At 40.2% G+C, this 20,909-nt stretch overlaps 1 long non-coding RNA gene across 1 annotated transcript in view; it reads right to left on the reverse strand.

Moving 5' to 3' along the window:
- Positions 1-1,964: 1,964 nt before the first annotated feature.
- LOC132541695 (uncharacterized) overlaps positions 1,965-20,909 on the reverse strand; it is a 95,557-nt gene continuing 76,612 nt past the window's right edge. Inside the window, exon 4 of the long non-coding RNA XR_009552794.1 lies at positions 1,965-2,095. This is a non-coding gene — a long non-coding RNA (uncharacterized LOC132541695). The remainder of the gene's footprint in view (positions 2,096-20,909) is intronic.

The following is a 20,909-nucleotide window of genomic DNA, read 5'->3' on the forward strand; positions in this document are numbered from 1 at the left end:
AAAAAAAAAATAGACTGTTTGATTTTTTTTTTTAATAATCTCAGTATATTGCAAACTGGGGTGAGATTTTCTGACTCATGGCTCAGTTCTCCACAGAAACAATGCAGGTACCATTTCTTGTGTGATTTTACTTAAGATTCTGTGATCTACCAGAGCAGGACTGGGAAGGGCCTGATTTGCCTTCTGACTTTCTTTCCATCCAGACTTCCCTAACATAGCGTGAACACAGAGGTCAATTTCCTGCAGTCAGTTTGAAAAAAGCCTCCTCTCAATTAACTTTGCAAACGGGGTCAGAGGTGATGTGGGGAAATAAAATCCACAAGTAATACAAAACACCCATCTTAACTCTGAGCTCCTTAAGCGCTGCCCAGGGTCACTAACCAGTAGAAACATAGATAAATTTACAATCTGTGGTTTAAATCATATTATTTCTACTCTCCACTCCTAGTGGACTGATCAACAAGATTAAAAAAAAAATCAAGGCTAGTGACTAGAAAGCAGGAAAAAGCAGAAGGGGTAATGATATACAATAAAAGCTAAGTATTATTATCAAAATAATTATTATTTAGAACTGATTATTATTATTATTTGTTTAATTTTAATTTTTTTTTTACCAGAACTCAACTTTGGCTTATGGTAATGCAGGGGGTTCAACCTGGAACTTTGGAACCGTGGGCATAAAGAGTCTCTTTGCATAAACTTTATGCAGTCTACCCCATTCCAAATTGACTACATTTTGTTCAGGGTTTAGCATATGCACTCTACCACAGGGCAGTTTCTCCATCTCAATTTTGATTTTATTTGGTGGTGGGGGGGGGGGGTGTTAGGGAAAACAGGGAAACACTCAAGCAGGTCTCTCCCATTCCTGGGTTTCCAGTTCCCCATTTGCTGTCACATGGGCATGGGCATGGCCTGTGCATGGTCCTGTGCACCAAACACACCCAGCAGACATGTTCTGCCTGGGCTGAGCCATAGCCCTGCCCTCCACTCATTTGTCCTCACCTGCCCGTCCCATGCCAAGAAGCAACGTTTTATGCTCCTAATGCCGCTATTCAAAGTGTGAAAAGACCGTGCGGTTCTGCCACATTTTGGAGCAGTCCATTAAACCCAGACCTTTCAGTAGAGAGGCTCACCGTGGTTGACCCATGTTAAGCCTCCAATGCTTACTGAGCCCCTAAGTGTTGGCATGGGGCAAACCAGCGACTGACTTTCCAGTATGTTTTGCTTTAGCTGAGAATGGTTTATTCAGTCTTCTTGAGTCAAAGACATGAAGTGGGCAGGGAGGGGTGGCACAGGAGTGGGACTGGGTAAGAGGGTGGGAGTAGGTAAAAGATCCCATTCTACCTTTGATACAAATCCTGGTAATCAAAACCATACCCAACCAGCTTGGTCTTACCTCCAAAACTCCCTCTGAGACGCTATAAACATTGGCAGACAATGCATATAATTAAGGTGGAGTATGTTCTCATAAGTGCTTGTTTCCATCTGTTAGTTGTTTCACTAAGTATTAGAAGATTTCTTGTGGTCAGTCTGAACAACAACAGGAGGGCTGACTCCCACATCTCCACTGAGAAGCAGCTAGAACACGGCGCAGAACCAGTACAGAGGTGTGCAGTCCTGGGGAGCCAAGGAAGATGGGGTTCAGGCCGTATGTTTTCTGGCCTTTCTTGCCCCCCAAACAGGCTAGATGCAACAGTCACAAAAATTCATCTCCACAACTCCCACCCCCACCCCATATACTCACTCCCTTCTTTTGCCGCAAAGTAACACTGAGAGACTGTGCACATTGTTGTCTTTCAATACCAAGGAGGGGAAGTGCAGGGGTGGGAGGGAGAAAGCTAGAGTGTTCCGGCACCAGAATAATTTCTCCATGACCTCAATTAGTTCCAATGATGTGGAAAAGTTCTGTCTGGAGAAATCAAACTAAACGTAAAATCACTCACTCAAGTGCCGGTGGCAGTGGTGGTGGTGGTGGTGGTGGTGGTGGTGGTGGTGGTGGTGGTGGTGGTGGTGGTGGTGGTAGGTGTTGATCCAGGCATTAGTCAGCAATACTGATTGCAGTGAAGTCACTCACTCAGCAGCCCTATTGCTGGAACTTGGGCAAAGAAGTAAACTCATTAGATCACTCCCATTAATGAAATATGTGGCATTCAGGGTGGCACCAAAGTGACCTGGCACCCGGGCTAAAGATTTAACTGTCTGCCCTGGGAAGGCACAATGTACTAAGGTGTCTGCTAAAGAAATCTGGAGGAGTACCTTTATTATTTTCTACAGAAACATAAATAAGCCCCCTTTCTTGAAAGCCACATTTCCCACTCATTATGAGATGCTGGATTTTTCTCAGGGAAGTATAGTTCTCTGTGATTAGAGAGCACAGAAATAGGACAAGTGAAAAGAACAGACTCCACGGTGGATCTGGGTTCGGCACAGGAGAGGATTTGAAGTCGTGAAGCTGGTCTTAAAGTGTTTATGTCAGATAGATATTAAGCTCCCCAGTGGGTGATTGTTAAAGGCTGTGTCACAAGCTTCTAGAAATAGTACAAAGAGAGTATTTATATTTGATGGGTCATCATCAGTAATCTGAAAAATAAAATCTATTTTTCATGTTAAGATTCAATTAGAAGAAAGGACTGAGAAAAAGATAAAATACAACATATATTTCCTTTTTCAGCCACGTTGGTATTGAAATCCCCCCCCCCCTCAGCCCATCTTCCTTTATAAAGCCATACAAAGAATCTTCTAGACTCTCAGAAGATCTTCTCACTAATGTAGAATTATATGGGCATGATAGGTACTTTGGAACTCTTTGTGATAAGTTGAACCACTTCCTTAGTTGCAAATCTGTCTCTCCCTATTTAATCATAACCTAATTTAAGGACTAAAAAAAAAAAATCATGACTTGAAAATAGATAAAAGACAGATGGTGTACAGATAAATGAGAGAGAGGTGGATAGGCAGAGGGATGGCCGAATCTTAGAGAAGTTGCCCTAGCCACAGAACCAGTAAGTGGCAGAGTGACAGACATAAGATATGATTCAGAATGTATAGAATCCCCCCTACATGCATACACACACCCCTTTTGACTCTATTGTACCACCTCTGCAAGCCCAAGTTAGTACTCCTTTTTTGCTTGCTTTGGATAAATTTCTTTGAAGGACTTCAATATAAAATCCAGAACACAGAGAGGATCAAGACCCTTTCTTCTTTATATAGGGTCACGCAGGTGCTATCTAGTAACTGACTAATAGGGAGTTTAAAATGCTCAAAATAAGACACCCTTGTTTAAATATCACATAGAAACATCAGCCTAATATACTGACAAAGTTGGGATTTTGCATCTTAAAAAGAAGAGGGATTAATGCCCACTGGCATTAGTCCAACCAAAAAACTAGAAGAATAGTTAGGATGACAGAGACTAAGGACACAATGTTAAGGAAGACACATTCAGAAGTGGTCCTAAGCGTCTTAGAAACTCAGCAAGCTATCCTCCCCCGCCAATTAAATTTTTAATCTTTTTTTTTTGGGGGGGGGTAATAATGACTTAAAGGATAGTTATTGACACATGGATACTATTTCTTTCCTTCCCTTCCCTTCCCTTCCCTTCCCTTCCCTTCCCTTCCCTTCCCTTCCCTTTTCCCTTCCCTTCCCTTCCCTTTTTCCTTCCCTTCCCTTCCCTTCCCTTCCCTTCCCTTCCCTTCCCTTTTTCCTTCCCTTCCCTTCCCTTCCCTTCCCTTTTTCCTTCCCTTCCCTTCCCTTCCCTTCCCTTCCCTTCCCTTCCCTTCCCTTCCCTTCCCTTCCCTTCCCTTCCCTTCCTTTCCCTTCCCTTCCCTTCCCTTTTTCCTTCCCTTCCCTTTTTCCTTCCCTTCCCTTCCCTTTTTCCTTCCCTTCCCTTCCCTTCCCTTCCCTTCCCTTCCCTTCCCTTTTTCCTTCCCTTCCCTTCCCTTCCCTTCCCTTCCCTTCCCTTTTCCCTTCCCTTCCCTTCCCTTTTTCCTTCCCTTCCCTTCCCTTCCCTTTTTCCTTCCCTTCCCTTCCCTTCCCTTCCCTTCCCTTCCCTTCCCTTCCCTTCCCTTCCCTTCCCTCCCCTTTCTTCCTTTTTTTAATTTTGTTGCCTCCAGGATTATCACTGGGGCTTGGTGCTGGCACTATGAATCCACCACTTCTTGTGGCCATTTTTTTTTCCTTTTCTTTTTTCTTTTTTCCCCACCAACAACCCAAGTACCTCTTCACCATCCTCCACTGGATATCTGATGCTTCTGTCTAATCACCCCCCAGCCCAGAGTCCTTTGCTTTGCAAAGAGGTAAACAAGAGGTGGAGCATAAAGTTTTATCATATAGTTGAGAGTGATGGTAAACAGCTCACTCGGACTGTGCACTGCTTCACCATGTGCGTGACCAAGGTTGGAGGCCAGTCCCCACGGAACTGAAGAAGCTTCTGTGCTGTGGTGCCTTTTGCTATCTCTGCCCTATTTCGTTTTCTGTCTCTATCTTTTTAAAAATAAATAAATAAATGAGAATGCTAAGAATTTACTCTTCCACTGGGGCAGGGGGGATTTCAGCAACATAGAGAGGTGTTTTTGAAAATGTCACCTGGACCTTTCAGTTCCAAAAAAAAATGACTGTCCTTTACAAATGAAGCTTGACAGGGATCTCATATAAGAATCCAAACTAGAAAGAAACATTGGTTAAAAATGTCTTTACAAAACTTCATTTGTGTTTTCCCTTCTGGTGCTAAACTTTATCTTAGTTTTTCTAACCAGTTTTCGTAATGCTATCTGTCATTCTTGCTGAGAAAGGACAATAATGGAGTCATCAATTTATCATACAGCACTGCAGACAGGATTCCATAAAGCTTGTCCAAAAAGGACCATTTTAGCTGGGATTTATTCTACAGTCTTGATCATCTGCATCAGTAAGGATTACTTAAATCCCTGTGGGAGCAGGGATTGCAAAAATTAAACAAAACAGTAATCTGGAAATGGCATGCTAGCTTGTGATTTCTATATTCCCTCTTATTTTTCTTCTCTATAGTCATTTTGAGGACATCATGATATCAACTATAATCTCCATTACTGTTCCTAAAATATTTTATGTTCCCTTTTACAGAGGCCTCATCATTCCCAAAAGTTTTAAGCAAGAGCCGTTATCAGAAATGAAATAAACTATGACACAGTGGTACAGAGCTTGTCCTTAGTCCATGAAAGAAAAGCTCTCCAGCTGGGGAGATAGTGCAGTGTCGTAGCACTCTGTCCTCGTACTCAAGAGGTCTCAGGTTCAGTCTCCATCACCACCAATAGCCAATAGTTAAAAAACAAAAACAAACAACAACAACAAAAACTCTAGACTCAGACACTAACAGATGCTAAATCTACCTCTACGTAATATTGAACAAGTCATTTAACATCTCTGAGTGTCTAAACAAGGCATACTATTACTGTGTTTCACTTTATCTACCTCATTGTATGTTGGCAAGAGAAGAAAACATCATTTTTAACTTAAAGAAAAAGCACTAATACGGTGCCTGGCACGGGGAGAAGGGTATCAAACCGGAGCTACTATTAGGATTATATCCTCTTTCACAAATTGTCTTGTGCTGGGTAGACAGTAGAAACTCAATTATAAATGTGATAATTTGGAACAAGGGGGAGAGACAACACTCAAAAACTGGGCTACATTGCAGAGTAGTTTTCAGAGTCAAAATAGTTCTTATTTGTTTAAGTGGCTCTCTTGTTATCTATCCAATTCTTTCCTTACTTTTTTTTTATTCTACAAATTTATACTTTACCTAAGGCATCATTTAGTGTTCAAACATATGAGACTCTTATAGGTATTCAGAAGCCCCAAGAGAAATGGAATACATTTACAGACCCATAAACATCTAAATTAGTGCTATAAATGGGAAATATAGTCCATAGTTGGAGAGTTCCCAATACATAATATATTGTGGCAAAGAAGAGGCTTCCTTTTGGAGGCTGGAAAATCTATTTGCTCTAAGTATTCAATTTTAAAATGGATAATAAAAATAAATAATAGGCATGCTTTTGTTTAAATTGCACCTTTCATGGGAGATCTCAAAGTGGTTCTCAACTGCTAGTTTATGACCCTGGAAAGAGGTAGGTGGCAAATAATTTTATTCTTTCTCAAATGGGCAAACAGACAGAGACATCCTGGGTGACTTGTCCAAGGACAAAAATCAAAGACGTTTCAAGCAAACCATCTCAAGAAAAGAAAATGCACAGATATTTTTCTTTAAATTATTATTTGTAACTGGTATCTATAGAATCCAAGATGGCTCTGTCACTGTGAGTTGAACAAGCATCAGATACCAAACATTCTTTTCATCAGTTGTCCGCTTTTGAAAAGCAACCCACAACAAAAACATAGTGACATCTATAGATAACCATTTAATCTTGTTTAAACAGTTGTGGGTAGTTTGGGAGTTGTTGACCCAGGCAGAGATCAAGACTGAGGTCAAATGGATAATTCAAGATGTAGGTTAAACTAGATATGGACCTACCATATGATCCACCAGTTTCTCTTCTGGGGGGGGGGGGTTATCTAAAGGAAATAAAAACCCTTACCCATAGCTATTTATGTAGGCCTCTGTGTTCATAGAATTATAATTCATAATAGCCCAAAGGTGGAGGCATCCCAGATGCCCCAAAACAGATGAGTGGCTAAGAATGTTGTGGTACATATACACAACAGAATACCATGCAACTGTTAAAAATAATGAAGCCTTCTTATTTGCTTCATCTTAATGGAACTTTAAGAAATCATGTTTAGTGAAGGAAGCCCAAAACGGCAATTACTGGATAGTTTCCGTCACAGAACTTAAAAAAGAAGAAGGAGGAGGAGGAGGGGGGCGGGTGGGAGAGAGAGAAGGAGAAGGTGAAGAGAAAGGAGAAGAAGGAGAGGAAGAGGGAGAGGAAAGGACAGAAAAGGGCAACACAAAGTGAAGTTTGGACTGGGTAGGGTTTATTGCACCAGAGCAAAGGACCTTGAGGAGGAAAAGGAGAGGAAAAGATAGAGAGGGCATTGAGGTCTTAGATAATGATCGTGGAATGTGGCCTAAGTTGTAAGAGAGGGTTCCTATCATGGGGAGATGAGAAATTGCACATCTGTGTGTCAGCACCTGTATTGTAACCCACCTGCTGCCAAATAAAAATATTTGAAATGATAAAATCTATAGCTTCTATCTGGGCCACAGTCTGACCAGGGTGTACTCATACCATGACTAATGTGAGTGAATCAGAGTTTCCCTAAACCTACTGGCCAAAGCAATTCTGTAACCCAGCATAAAAGGAAGGGCAGGTCAATGCACTCTTCCACCAGGAAGCTGAGAAGATGTAATGCTGTGGCCAGAATCAAATTCCTTGAAAGTGCTTTACTTCTATGGAAGGAGACAGGAGTGAATACTCTTAGACACGCCTATCTCTAACCACCAACCACGTGTCATCATTATAAATATTGCTGACTTTTTTTTAATCTTTATTTATCGGATAGATACAGCCAGAAATCTAGAGGGAAGGGAAAGACAGAGGGGGAGAGAGACAGAGAGACACCTACAGCACTGCTTCCCCACTTGCAAAGCTTTCCCCCTGAAGGTGGGGACTGGGGGCTCAAGCCTGGGCCCCTGTGCAGTGTAATGCATTCACTCAACATGATGTGCTACCACCTGCCCACTTGCTGACATATTTATATGCATCAAATACTGAAACTATGGCTGTTTCACATACTTCTCCCATCCAGGTATTAACCAGGCCCGACCCTGGTTAGCTTTCGGATTACACGTGTCTAGGGTGGTATGGCCATAGACCATTTTGCCCACTTCTCTAACATCCTCTGCAATGCCTGCTTGTTCTCAACTTGATAGGGTGCAAGGTAAATGAAATACTAAAGGCCTCTTGTTACACATTTGCGTCTTCTGAGTCCAGATTAAAGATGTGAACCAGAGATGTAAGAGGAAATTAATTAGTCATGAAATCATGCGAATGAGTTTTTGATGAAACTGTGTATCATGCACAATAATCATGCATCAATATAGATGAGGCTGTCCTCCAGAGCCTGACATTCTTTAGTGCCTGAAAGGTTCAAGGAACTAAGAATCTTTGATCTATTAAAGATTTAGTGAATTGCCTTTAGCCAGTCGATGGGTACTGCAGACAAGATCCCCTTCAGTAAACGAATTTCCTACCTTAGAAAACTCAGAAAATCCAGGATCCTACCTGCCAATTCTTTTTAGTTTGCAGCAGCCTAGTATGACTCTGCATTTCCTCACAGTCACTACATGTTCTTTCTCTGACAAGACATAATTTCTCTTTCAATGCAGTCCCAAATTTCCAACTTGAACATCCACTAAAGATGAGCCTGAAAACACTTTTCGTTCAGACTATGTAACATCAAGGGGGAACGTGGAGGGATTCAGTTTCTGACTTCACTGGAATTTTCTAGGCCATGATAAAGTTGAAGAAAATGATCAGCACTGCAGGCAACAGGGCAATTTAAAGAGGAGGAATTCACAGCATGGCCAGGCCCCTGGCATCTACCATGCAGGGTAGCCTTGCTGGAGAGAGTCAGAAGGAAAGCAGGTTGAACTTTTGAGGCTACTTTGAAGTCCAGCTTTTTCTCCAAGGGACCTGAGTGGTCACATTATACAGCCAACCCTGCCTCCAGGCTCTATCTGAGTCACTTTCCTTTCTCGTTAAATCTGTGTGTTCCTGTGGAGAGAAGAGTGACTCCCACTGGCTCGAGACTATTTCTCCAGGTTATATATGTCACAATTTTCCATGCTTTTAACAAGACTCAATTAAAAATTAATCAGTCCAGCATGGCAATTTGAGAGGTAATTATTTCTTTTCCCGACTCCATGGCCATAGGCTAACAGCACACCCAGAACTTAAATTAATCACCTAATTGGGATTTTTCCATACTCCGGCACTCAACCTTCTGGGAGTCCCAGCAATGTTGCTGCCTGACCTCCATAATTAGATTGCCTTAGTGTCCACTCTGTGGCTGTCTGCCCGACTCTCCCTCTCACAACTCTCTGTGAAATGGAAACTTGCCACCTAGGCTGTTTACCTGGACCATCTCCAATGGCCAATGGGCTTTATCTCTAGATGATAAAACAATATTCGTGAAGAAATACTGGAAGCAAATGTGCAGTTTAATATATTCAACATGGTTTCAAATAGCCAAAGTTTGTTCCAATTTAATGGCTGCCCTGTATTGGTGAAACAAACTATAGCCTATTCAGATACTGTGTGGTCTACTCATGCAACATGTGTCAGTGTGCCAATAAGAAGAGCGTGTCTGGAAGTCGGGAAGCAGTGCAGCAGGCTAAGCACAGGTGGTGCGAAGCACAAGGACCTGCATAAGGATTCCAGTTCGAGCCCCTGGCTCCCCACCTGCAGGGGAGTTGCTTCACAGGCGGTGAAGCAGATCTGCAGGTGCCTGTCTTTCTCTCCCCCTCTCTGTCTTCCCCTCCTCTCTCCATTTCTCTCTGTCCTATCCAACAAGGATGACATCAGTAACAACAACAATAACTACAACAAGAAAACAACAAGGGCAACAAAAGGGAATAAATAAATAAATAAATAAATAAATAAATATTTTAAAAAAGAAAGAAAGAAAAGAGCCTATGTGATGTCCATATGCAGGTAAAGAATGCTCTTGAGGTCAAATCATTATGTCATTATTTCATACTTACAGAAATCCTCTGGGTGGAGATAGATAGTATAATGGTTATGCAAAGGGACTCTCATGCTTGGCTCTGAAGAACCAGGTTCAATCTCCTGCACCACTATAAGCCAGAGTGCTCTGGCAAAAAAAAAAAAAAAAATAGAAAGAAAGAAAGAAAGGGAGGGAGGAAGGAAGGAAGGAAGGAAGGGGAAATCCTGTAAGGTATATACTATTATCTCTCTTGCTCTTTTCAAACAAACAAATATACACCATGGATTAAAGAAGAACTGACTGTGTTTACATTTTACATTTACTTTTAATGTAAGAAATATGTTTTGCTTATTCTTTCTAAATTTATAGTAACATCTCTATTTCTGTCATGAAAGAAGGAAAGGATTACTACACTATATAATTTTATCTCCCAGTCCTTGTCATGAACCTTATATATACAAAGGTGCCTATGTGTTTTTGTTTGTTCCCTTAAGTTCACAATTCCTGGGCTAACCTTTTATTGTTTTTAAGATCGGAAGGGAGAAAGAGAAGGAGGGAGGGAGGGGGGAGGGAGAGAGAGAGAGGAGAGAGGAGAAGAAGAAGGAGGAGGAGGAGGAGAAGGAGAAGAAGAGATACAGAGATGGGAGAGAAAGATTGAGAAAGAACAAGAAGAGGAGGTGGATGAGGAGGAGGAGAGAAGAGAAAACTCAGCTTCACAGTACTGCAGCTTCCCCTGGTGTCGTGATACACTCGTATATAGTTGGGGCTCAAGATTGGGTCCAGGCTTGACAAGGCATCTATGTGGTAGGTGAGCTATCTTCCAGTTCCCACCTGGGAGAAATTGATTTAAAAAGTTACTGAATTCTTCACATATGTTTATTCATTATTCACTAAAAGACCACATTGTTTTGGGGAGGATCTGAAGTGATTTTTTGTTTATCAGAAGATCATTCCTTATACACAATTGCTATTCAAAAAAAAAATCAATGTTTGAGTCTCTTAAGATAGATCTTAAGTTCTCTTTCTTTTCTTCATAAAATTAGACATAACAATATCTACATTTTACACTGTACTCTTCCTGAGCATACTCAAACCATATACCTATGCCTGCTTGTAAGCTTTATTCAAAAGTTTAAGTAGCAAAAATAAAAAATGAAGAAAGGAAGGAAGGAACGAAGGAATGAAGGATAGGAAAAGGTGGGGCGGGGCAGGTGGCGTTACACCTGGTTAAGCACAGTCATTACAGTGTGCAGGAACTCTGGTTCAAACCCCTGGTTGCCACTTTGAGGGGGGAAACTTCACAAGTGGTGAAGCAGGGCTGCAGGTGTCTCTCTGTCTCTTTCCTTATCTCTCACTCCCCTCTCAACTTCTCTCTGTCTCAACACAATAATAAATAAGTAAACAAACAAATAGACAACAATTTTTTTAAAAGAAAAATAGTTCTTTTTCTCTAGTGACTAGGATTTCCTTTGCTTAGGCAGGCAGGCTCTTCATAATAGTAAAAGTGGCAACAAGAAAACATTCTTTTTTCTTTTTCTTTTTTGGCCCCAGGGTTATCGCTGCGGTTCCATACTACAAATCCACAGCTTCTGGTGGCCATTTTTTCCCATTCTATTAGATAGGACAGAGAGAAGTTGAGATAGGAGGGGGAAATAGAGAGGGAGAAAGAAAGATAGAAATATGCAGGGAGTCGGGTGGTAGCGCAGCGGGTTAAGCGTGTGTGTGTGTGTGTGTGTGTGTGTGTGTGTGTGTGTGTGTGTGTGGCGCAAAGCTCAAGGACCAGCCTTAAGGATCCTGGTTTGAGGCCCCGGTGAAGCGGTGAAGCAGGTCGGCAGGTGTCTTTCTCTCCCCCTCTCTGTCTTCCCCTCCTCTCTCCATTTCTCTCTGTCCTATCCAACAACAGTGACATCAATAACAACAGCAACAATAACTACTACAACAATAAAAAATAACAAGGTCCACAAAAGGGAAAATAAATAAATTTAAAAGAAACTAAAAAAAAAAAAATCTGCAGACCTGCTTCCTTGCTTGTGAAACATTCCCCGTACAACTAAGGAGTGTGGGCTCAAACCGGGATCCTTGTGCCTGTCCTTGTATTGTGTATTATGTGCACTTAACCTGATGCACTACCGCCTGCTCCCCAAAACCTACTTCTTATACCTGGAAAACTGCATAATGTTAATGAAAGCTACCATTTATATTTCTCTAGAATTATTTGCGAGATCTAGAAAGAATACGGGCAATGTGCTTTCAAAACCCTTTGCTATATATTCCAAAGAAGGGCATAATACGAAAATGCACATGTCTCATATGTTCTGACACTGGATTCTTTATAGTGGAGCTGGCACTCTGATATCCTAATTCCATATTAAGGGCTCTAGAGAAAAAAAAAAAAAGCTTAATCATAGTTAACCCTATCTGCAATCTTAAGAGAACTGCTGTAGCTTATACTGGAGGGATTGGGGATTCAGAACTCTGGTGGTGGGAACAGTGTGGAGTTGTATCCCTGTTATCTTGTAATTCTGTAAATCAATATTAAATCACTGACAGAATTTAAATAGATAGATAGAAAGACAGACAGACAGATAGATAACCCATATCTGTGGCCTTGGGAGAACTACTGCAGTTTCCAATGGAGAGAATGGGGAACACAGAACTCTAGTGGTGGGAACCTTGTGGAATTATACCCCCTGTTATCTTAAAGTTTTTTGTTTTTCTTTAGAGTCCTTTTTTTCCCTATTTTTTCCCTTTTGTTGCCCTTGTTTTATCGTTGTTGTGGTTGTTATTATTGTTGTTGTTATTGATGTCCTTGTTGTTGGATAGAACAGCCCGACTCCCTATCTTACCGTTTTGTAAATCAATTATTAAATCACAAATTTAAAAACTTCACAAAATGTTTAAAGGGATGACTTTTTAATCTCACAGACACATTTTTCAGACTTGTCAATCTTGCCTTTTACTGGCCTTTCCTCCACCTTTAATCAGATAAACACCAGTCATCTTGCATTTAGTCTAATGAAAATCAAGCATGGCTTAAAAGTTTCAGTACTGCCTTCTTTCTACATAAAGGGAGAGTGAGGACATAGCCAACTTTTTTATTACTCACTTATTTTTAATTTCTTGTGTTTTATTCATGATTGAATATTGATTTACAATATTGATTTACAAGATAACAGGGATTTAATTCCATACATTTTCCATCACTAGAGTTCTGGGTGTCTGATCCCCTCCATCAGAAAATTCCCATTTCTTTATCCCTCTGGGAGTATGGACCAAAATCTTTTTTGGGATGCAGAAGGTAGGAATTCTGGCTTCTGTAATTGCTTCTCCACTGGACATGGGTGTTGGCAGGTAGATCCAAACCCCCAGCCTGTTTCTATCTTTCCTTAGTGGGGCAGGGCTCTGGGGAGGTGGGGTTCCAGGACACATTGGTGAGGTCGGTCATCTGCCCAGGGAAGACAGAATGCAAATCTGATTCTTCACTCATCTCATTTAACGCGTGTGCTGCCAAGTTCAGTACTCACCCTTTAGGTCCACTGGTCTTGTCTGAACATAGTAAAGTTACTTACACAGCTACTGATAGTATATTACAGTGGGCACGATAATAGTTCTCCCAACTACGTGTTAATAACAATAGTCCCTAGACTTTTTAAGGTATCTCCAGGCAAAGCATCTCCCTGGAGAGAAGAATTTGCAAGAAGCAGGAAGCTCTAGTCAATTCGTGTTCCTCTCATGAAAACTCAAGAGGACTCCCTGAGACCTCTCTGACCTTTTCTCCACGGTCCAGGCTACCTTAGGGCTTTTTCCCATGGAGAAAAGAGCCACCACCCTACTTTCCCCTCTCTCCTTCCTCCCTTTCTGGCCAGCCTCACCTGTGATCACCCAGGGTAGGAAAAGACTAGGGCCCTCCCCAGGCTCTGATAACAGGGTTGCCTGACTGTAATTACAGGCTTTTGCTTCCCAGCTCTCCAAATGACAGTCACAATGGAGGCTGCAACTCTTCAGTCAGATGGAATCAATTACTGTGCAAAATTGGGAGGTTAATTTTCCCCAGAACGAGATATGCCTTTTCGCTTGGCCATCTCTTTCACTCCAGCTGGTGGCTTATTTGGTTGCATTGTTCTCTGTCCATATAAGCAAAGTCCCATTAGGAAAGATTTCCAAAAGAGTTGATTTGAAAAGGAAACTCCATCAACCCCCAGACCCAATGCACACTGAATAGAGAGACTGATTAACCAAGCAGCATGGATGGTTAATCACTAGAATTTACATTTGATAGGCATGGGGTTAATCCAATAAGGAGAAAAGGAATCTGTCTTTACCATTCCCTTTGTGAATGGCCCTGGGCTCCACTGTTGCATGATCCAACACTTGAAGGAGACTTCTTTCTTTTCTCTCTTTTTTTTCTCTCTCTTTCTCTTTCGGAAAATGTGAGTAAACCAGTTTCCTCATTAAAATAATTTGCTAAGTATGACAAAGCCCATATTTAAAACTAAAGAAAACAAACTCACCAATATTTGCATCCCCTAAAAGGAACCGACTCTTCCTGAATGAGAAAATATATCAGGAAGGCTTCAGTGTGACAACTGCCAACACTGATGGTGATGATAAAAGTGATTCTATGTGATGGGACATAGATTATATTTTAGGAAATGCTGTCTTGGATTTATTCATCAACTCAAAACTGCCCTAAATCAAGGCATACAGAAGACAGATCATATGCTTTTGCTAACTTAATCACCATATAGCCAGACTGTGAACCCATTCTATCTCCCCCTTCCTCTCAATTTCTCTCTGTCTCTAGCCAATATTGAATAAATAAAACTAAAAGAAAAAAAGAAAAAGAAACACTTCTGAAGTCAGATAAAATCATCATTAATCTATACATTACACGTCACATATAAATATTTGCATTATTTTATAGTCAGTATCAACATGCTAATACATATATGAAATAATGCAGCCAATACATTAGATTTAAAATAACATATGGTGTATTGACGTACTCATGTGTAAATATATATGTAAATATACAGTACGTTTTATTCACAGGAATAATGTCAGGGATCCTAATTTTCATAAAATGAGACTTTCCTCTATTTAAGAGGTACCTGGAGCAACAGAATATTGAATAAGTAAAGCAGACATTTCTGTTCTTAGTTAACACTGAAAAACAATGTTTCATGTGAGCCAAAACACACACACACACACACACACACACACACTTTGCACACCATTATTCTTTTAGATCAGCATACTATGATTCCTAGATTTAAAAAAGATAAGACACCAAATGGCTTTGACTTGTTACTAAGTATTCTTTATTTCACTGTTTTTTCTTTTCTCTTACTCCTGATTTTCGTTTCCATAGGCTCTGTTTTATTCCCTCCAAAAAGCATTTCCCAGTAAGAACTGGGATGGGGCACGGGCTGCATTGGCCTTCCCCCAGTTACAGTATTTTCAGGGGAGGTATAAGAGCAGAACTTGTAAAAGGGGCTTTCTCATTATTATTTTGTGGTCAAAAGGTTGCATACACTATTTTTTTTTCTGCTGCTAAAGCTTAGAAAGGGTGGAAAGCAAAATATTTTGATAATTATTCAGGCCATCAGGTTACATAAGAGATTCCATAGCTTTCTGCATCAAACTTGAACAGTTGAAACCACAAATTCTGTTTTTGTAGCCATAAAACATTCATGGCAAAAAAAAAAAAAGAGAGAGAGAGAGAGAGAAAGAGAGAAAATAATAAAACCCAGTTTCCATTTGCTTGAAACTTATAAAATTTAATGTGGTGAAAAATGACAGTTTACTCCCTGTAGGAAAGTGCTCAGAGCCGTGTTTCAGAGGCATGGCGTGGAGTCACTGATTCTACAAGAAACTGGATGCTGAGAGAGACTATCACAGGGTGAAATTTCTAAGTGGCAAGATACATAAGGCCTTGACCTGAATGGAAAAGGTTTCCTTCCCCATCAAAATCATTTAGCAGCATCTAGTTAATAAGTACTCTTTGATTCCACACCGGACTTGAATTAAGATATGCAGGTGGACAGACACCACCAAGACGTCAAGATGTGTGTACTAGTAGTGGCTGACGTTGGTTGTCAGGGTGGAGAACGTTTGAGGTACTTTTACAGATTTCATGGCAGTAGTTGTGACTTCCCTAAAAAGTAGCTGTCACACACTGTTTTGTTTTTAATGCTGTCTCACTAAATAGAATCAAGGTACCAGACGGCATGTAAATATATAAGGATGTTTGTAGGTGGGGGAGTGTAAAGTCTCAACTCCAATAGAACCTGGAGGAGGGGTAGTCTGGCGGTAGTGCAGCGAGTTAAGCACAGGTGGTGCAAAGTGCAAGGATCCGCGTGTAAGGATCTTGGTTCGAGCCCCCAGCTCCCCACCTGCAGGGGAGTCACTTCTCGAGCGGTGGAGCAGGTCTGCAGGTGTCTGTCTTTCTCTCCCCCTCTCTGTCTTCCCCATCTCTCTCCATTTCTCTCTGTCCTGTCCAACAACAACAACGTCAATAATTACAACAATAAAACAACAAAGGCAAGCAAAAGGAAATAAATAAATTAAGTAAATAAATAAATATTAAAAAAAAAACCTGGAGGAACAGCTATGGGCAACTCCTGTAGTTCAACAAACATTGATTCCTGTATTATAAAGTGATCCACTGGACTAAGTGATTTTAAAGTCCTACTCTTAACTCGTCTTCTGTAAAAATCTTGAAAAAGGACTACAGTCTGGATATCCAAATCAATGGATCATGAAACCAAGTTACACTTGAAAACAAGAATTGCTTTGACTAGATCTCAGTCAAATGGAAGGTTATATGAGATTTCTTGAATTTCTGACTTCTACCATTGTTTCTTTATATCTTTAAGTATTTGCAGTAGTTATCTATTGCCACAATAGTGCTATGAATTCCAATTCCACTAATATGGCATTTTACCTTCTACCTACATTTGGATAAATACTGAGGGGAAAAAAAAACTTGATATTAATTAAAAATATATAAATATAAAGTTGAAGTTTGGTCTAATGTAGTTACTAGCTTGGCCTAAGATATATATATATATGTCTGCTTCCAGGGTTACCACTGGGGCTTAGTGCCAGCACTATGAAACTATGAATCCACTGCTTCTGGTGGTCTTTTTTTATGAGGAGAGAAATTGAGAGAGGAGGGGGGAAGACAGACAGAGAGGGGGAAAGAAAGATAGACACCTGCAGACCTGCTTCACTACCTGTGAAGCAACTCCCCTGCAGGTGGGGAGCTGGGAGCCTGAGCAGGGAACTTTGAATAACTAGTCCTTGGGCTTCTCACTGTATGCGCTTAACCTGGTGTGCTTCCACTTAGTCACCCCCAAGATCATAGACTTCCTACCTGCTGCATTTTATAGATCATTTAAATTTCTGTCTAAATTGGCTTTCTTAGAAACAAAGAAAGCTGAAGTGTCTCCCAATATCCAGTCTATAGAGCTAGCCTTTACATACAATCAGTCTAGCAACCTTCCTGTAACTTCATGAAGTCGTAGAAAATGTCCTTTTGAAATAGAAATAGCAATGTTAGCCAATTTAACATCTGATAAGTTACAATACTCCAGTTATCCAGTACAGATTTGCATCAGCAAATAGCTTGAGAAGATTTTATCCAAGGATGGCTCTTATGTTACACCAAGCAATGACTGGATTTGAATTTAAAAATGGTTAGATTGATTTCATAAAACATTATATCAATAAGTTTTTCTTTCTTGGAGGCAAGAGATAGCTCACCTAGTCAAGAGTACATTTTACAATATATAAGGACCTGGGTTCAAACTACTAACATCACAGGATACTACAAATGACAAGTCCTTTAGTGTCTCCCCTTCTATCTCTCTCCTCTCTCTGTCTTGTCTATCTTAAAATAAATAAATAAGTAAATAAGCAAATAAAGACAGGAAAGGAGAGGAAGAAAAAAGAGGGGAGGAGAGGGCAGGGCAGAGGAAGGAAGATGAGTTAGCCTAGAAAAGGGGAATGTCACAGGAACTAAGCCCTGGAGAAGTCACAGTGTACCAAAAATAAATACGTGACATTTTACTTTATGCTTGAAACATTTCAGATGGAATGCAGTAATATAATATAGATAATCTTGTTTCAGTTCCTGTGTCTTCTGAAAGAACAAGGATATATATTTTTTAAGAAATAATATGCTTGTTCACGTTGTAGTTCATATATAGAAAAACAAGGTTGACATATAGATATAGATCACTGGTTTCCATTCGAGAATGAATTATGGTGATGTTTATAGAAAAGAGATTCATGTTTATACTCAACATTTCCATAAACTTTTAAAACATCCAAATCATCTCAAATTACAAAATGAATAGCTATACTGGAAAACCCCCAATAATCAAGCAAGGAAAGGAAAAAAAAAACTTACTTAAAAATCAGAATTATTTTTCTCTTATTAGACTCTGTTTCTGTTTGTTTCAGTTTTTGCTTTTGCTTTTTGGTCATCACCAGGACTTCACCACTCTGAGTTGACTTTTTCAGATGGAGAGAGGCAGATGGAGATAAAATGAGATAAGGAAAGACATTAAACCACTACAGCTCCCTCCAGTGACTTGAGAGCTGGACTTGAACCCAGGTCATGTATAAGACAAAGGACATGCATTACCTAGGTGAGCTAGCTTGCTGGCCTAGAATTTGGCATATTTAAGCACCGTATAAAATTAAAGCTATATTTGAAGAACATTATTATTTTCTCCTATTTCACAGGAAGGAAAATAAAGTGCTTAAATACCAGCTAGCAAGAAATGTAAAAATTGAAAAGTTTGGGGCCAGATGGTGGCACACCTGGTTGAGCATACATGCTGCAGTGCACAAGGACCCAGGTTCAAGCCCCTGGTCCCTACCTGCAGGGGAAAGCTTTGCGAGTGATGAAGCAGGTCTGTAGATGTCTCTCTGTCTCTCTCCTTCTCTAGCTTCCCTCCTCCTCTCAATGTCTGGCTGTCTCTATCCAATAAATAAAGATAACAAAAGTTTTTTTAATTGAAAAGTTTATAAATATAAGACACATTTTTAAATAAGTAATGTCTAATATTTTAAAAGCTGATGAGTTCTAAAACCTCCATTTGTAGTTGTATATATTTTCCAAGATTTTTTTTCTCTCTCTTTTTGTCTTTGATTATCTCAGCTGCCTTTTGTAGACAGAGAGAGACAAACACAGAGAGAGAATGCTAACATAGCACAAGTTTCTTCCAGTGGAGTAGGGGTCAGACATGAACCTGGATCACAATAAAAAGAAAGTAGGAACACTATGTAGGTGAGTTTTCCCATGAGTCTCTAAGCATATTTTAATTGGCAAAGGTGTGGCAAGAGATAAATGTGTCTTCCAATTTTTTTCTTATTGGCATAGAGTTATTTTTGTTGACTCCACACAAATGAAGGGAACTAGAAGTTTGAGACCACCACTGAAATTATTCAAAACAATGAAAAAAACCATGTGTTTCACTGAGACAGCAATTTGGGGTAGATGTGGTTTTTGGTCAATATTTTCCAGAAAACCACATAATCCCACAGGTTTCAGAGAGTCTAGATACACAACCATAATCCCAACAGACTGGTTTCACTCAGCTAATAGGACAAGGCTAGTCTAAGAACAGCATTCCACAGTTTTGAAGTTCTGAAAGATTAGAGGACATTTAGGACAAATATTAGAAGTCCTCAATGTCATAAATTCTTGATTTCTTTTAAGAAATCAAGGACTTGATGTTTACAACCACTCAGATCAGTTTTAGTATCCTTGACTGAGTTCCATGTCCTACTAGCTTCGCTCTGGAACTCGGTTCCCTGGGTTTATACCCATACTTCACTAGTCATTATTAGTAGAGTCTTGTCCAAGCCATTTAATCACTCTTTACCTCAGTATCGTTGCATATATATGGTATGATAGTCTGTGACTCACAGTAGTCTTATTTCTATAAATAACACTATATGTACAGAGGGCAGCTGGTGGCTTACCAGGAAGAGTACATATGTTACCATGAGCACAGACCCAGGTTCCAGTCCTGGGTAAATACTTCGGGGATCAGCAAGGAGGAAATTTTACAAGCAGCGGAGTAGCACGATAATCCCTATCTATCTATCTACCTATCTATCTATCTATCTATTCTATCTATCTATCTATCTACCTCTATCTCTATCTCTCTACTAGGGGTTATCACTGAAGCTCAGTGACTATAGTTACATGGCACATCCACTACTCCTAGTGGTATTTATTTATTTATTTTGGTTCAGATGGGAAGAAATTGAAAGGGGAGGAAGGAAAGAGAGGGGAGACAGAGACACCTGCAGCACTGTTTTTACTACTTGTCAAATTACTCCCGTTGCAGGGTTTGAACTTGAATCCTCTGTGTGCTCTTCTGAGTTTGCCACAACCCATCCCACCCCTTCTCTCTTTCTCTCACTTTTTCTCACCTATAAAATAAGAAAGAAACATAAAAGAGACCAGAGAGAGACAGAGAGAGGGAGAGAGAGAGAGAAAGGGAAAGAAAATGGATGCCAGGAGCAGTGAGTCCCAGCCTTAACCCTAGTGGCAATAAAGTAAAAGAAGTAAAACAAAATAAAATAAATTGATGTATGAAGGTGCTTACCATAGTCCCTGTCACAATGAATGTTGGATATTTGTATTGTTAGACTGCATCCCTATTGTCACCATTATCATTAGTTGTACATAACAGAGAAAGATCTGACCACAGAACTGACGTATGTATATAAATATATGCACATATATATGTATATATACATATATATATTTTACAATGTGCTATGGTCAAGAATGTATTATTAGAGAACACCTAATTAAAGAATTGCTAATTTAGAAAACTGCCTTCATAAATCTGGATTCCAGGGCTCATCCGTGTCAAATCATTAAAGGGGGTTGAGAACCCTATCTCTCAGTCTGGCTCAGCCGAACCTCTGAAAGCCCCATTCATTCCTGGACTCATCAATCAGTATTTATGGAGCACCACAACAGACTCTGGTGGAATTAAGAAGTCGAAACATTCCATGCTCCAGACAGACTCATCACCCAGGGAGGAGTCAGCCATATTCACAATAATTACCATGCACGAGCGCATTGCCTTGGAACACAGAAAACAGCAGGACAACAAAGAAGTGAGGAGCGTTGACACTGAGCCCGAGGGAAAAGCATAAGAAGGGACACTGGGTCCCAGTCTTGGAAAATGAGCAGGAATAAATAT

The sequence above is a fragment of the Erinaceus europaeus genome, chromosome 12 (assembly GCF_950295315.1).
Source record: "Erinaceus europaeus chromosome 12, mEriEur2.1, whole genome shotgun sequence".
Lineage (NCBI taxonomy): Eukaryota > Metazoa > Chordata > Mammalia > Eulipotyphla > Erinaceidae > Erinaceus > Erinaceus europaeus.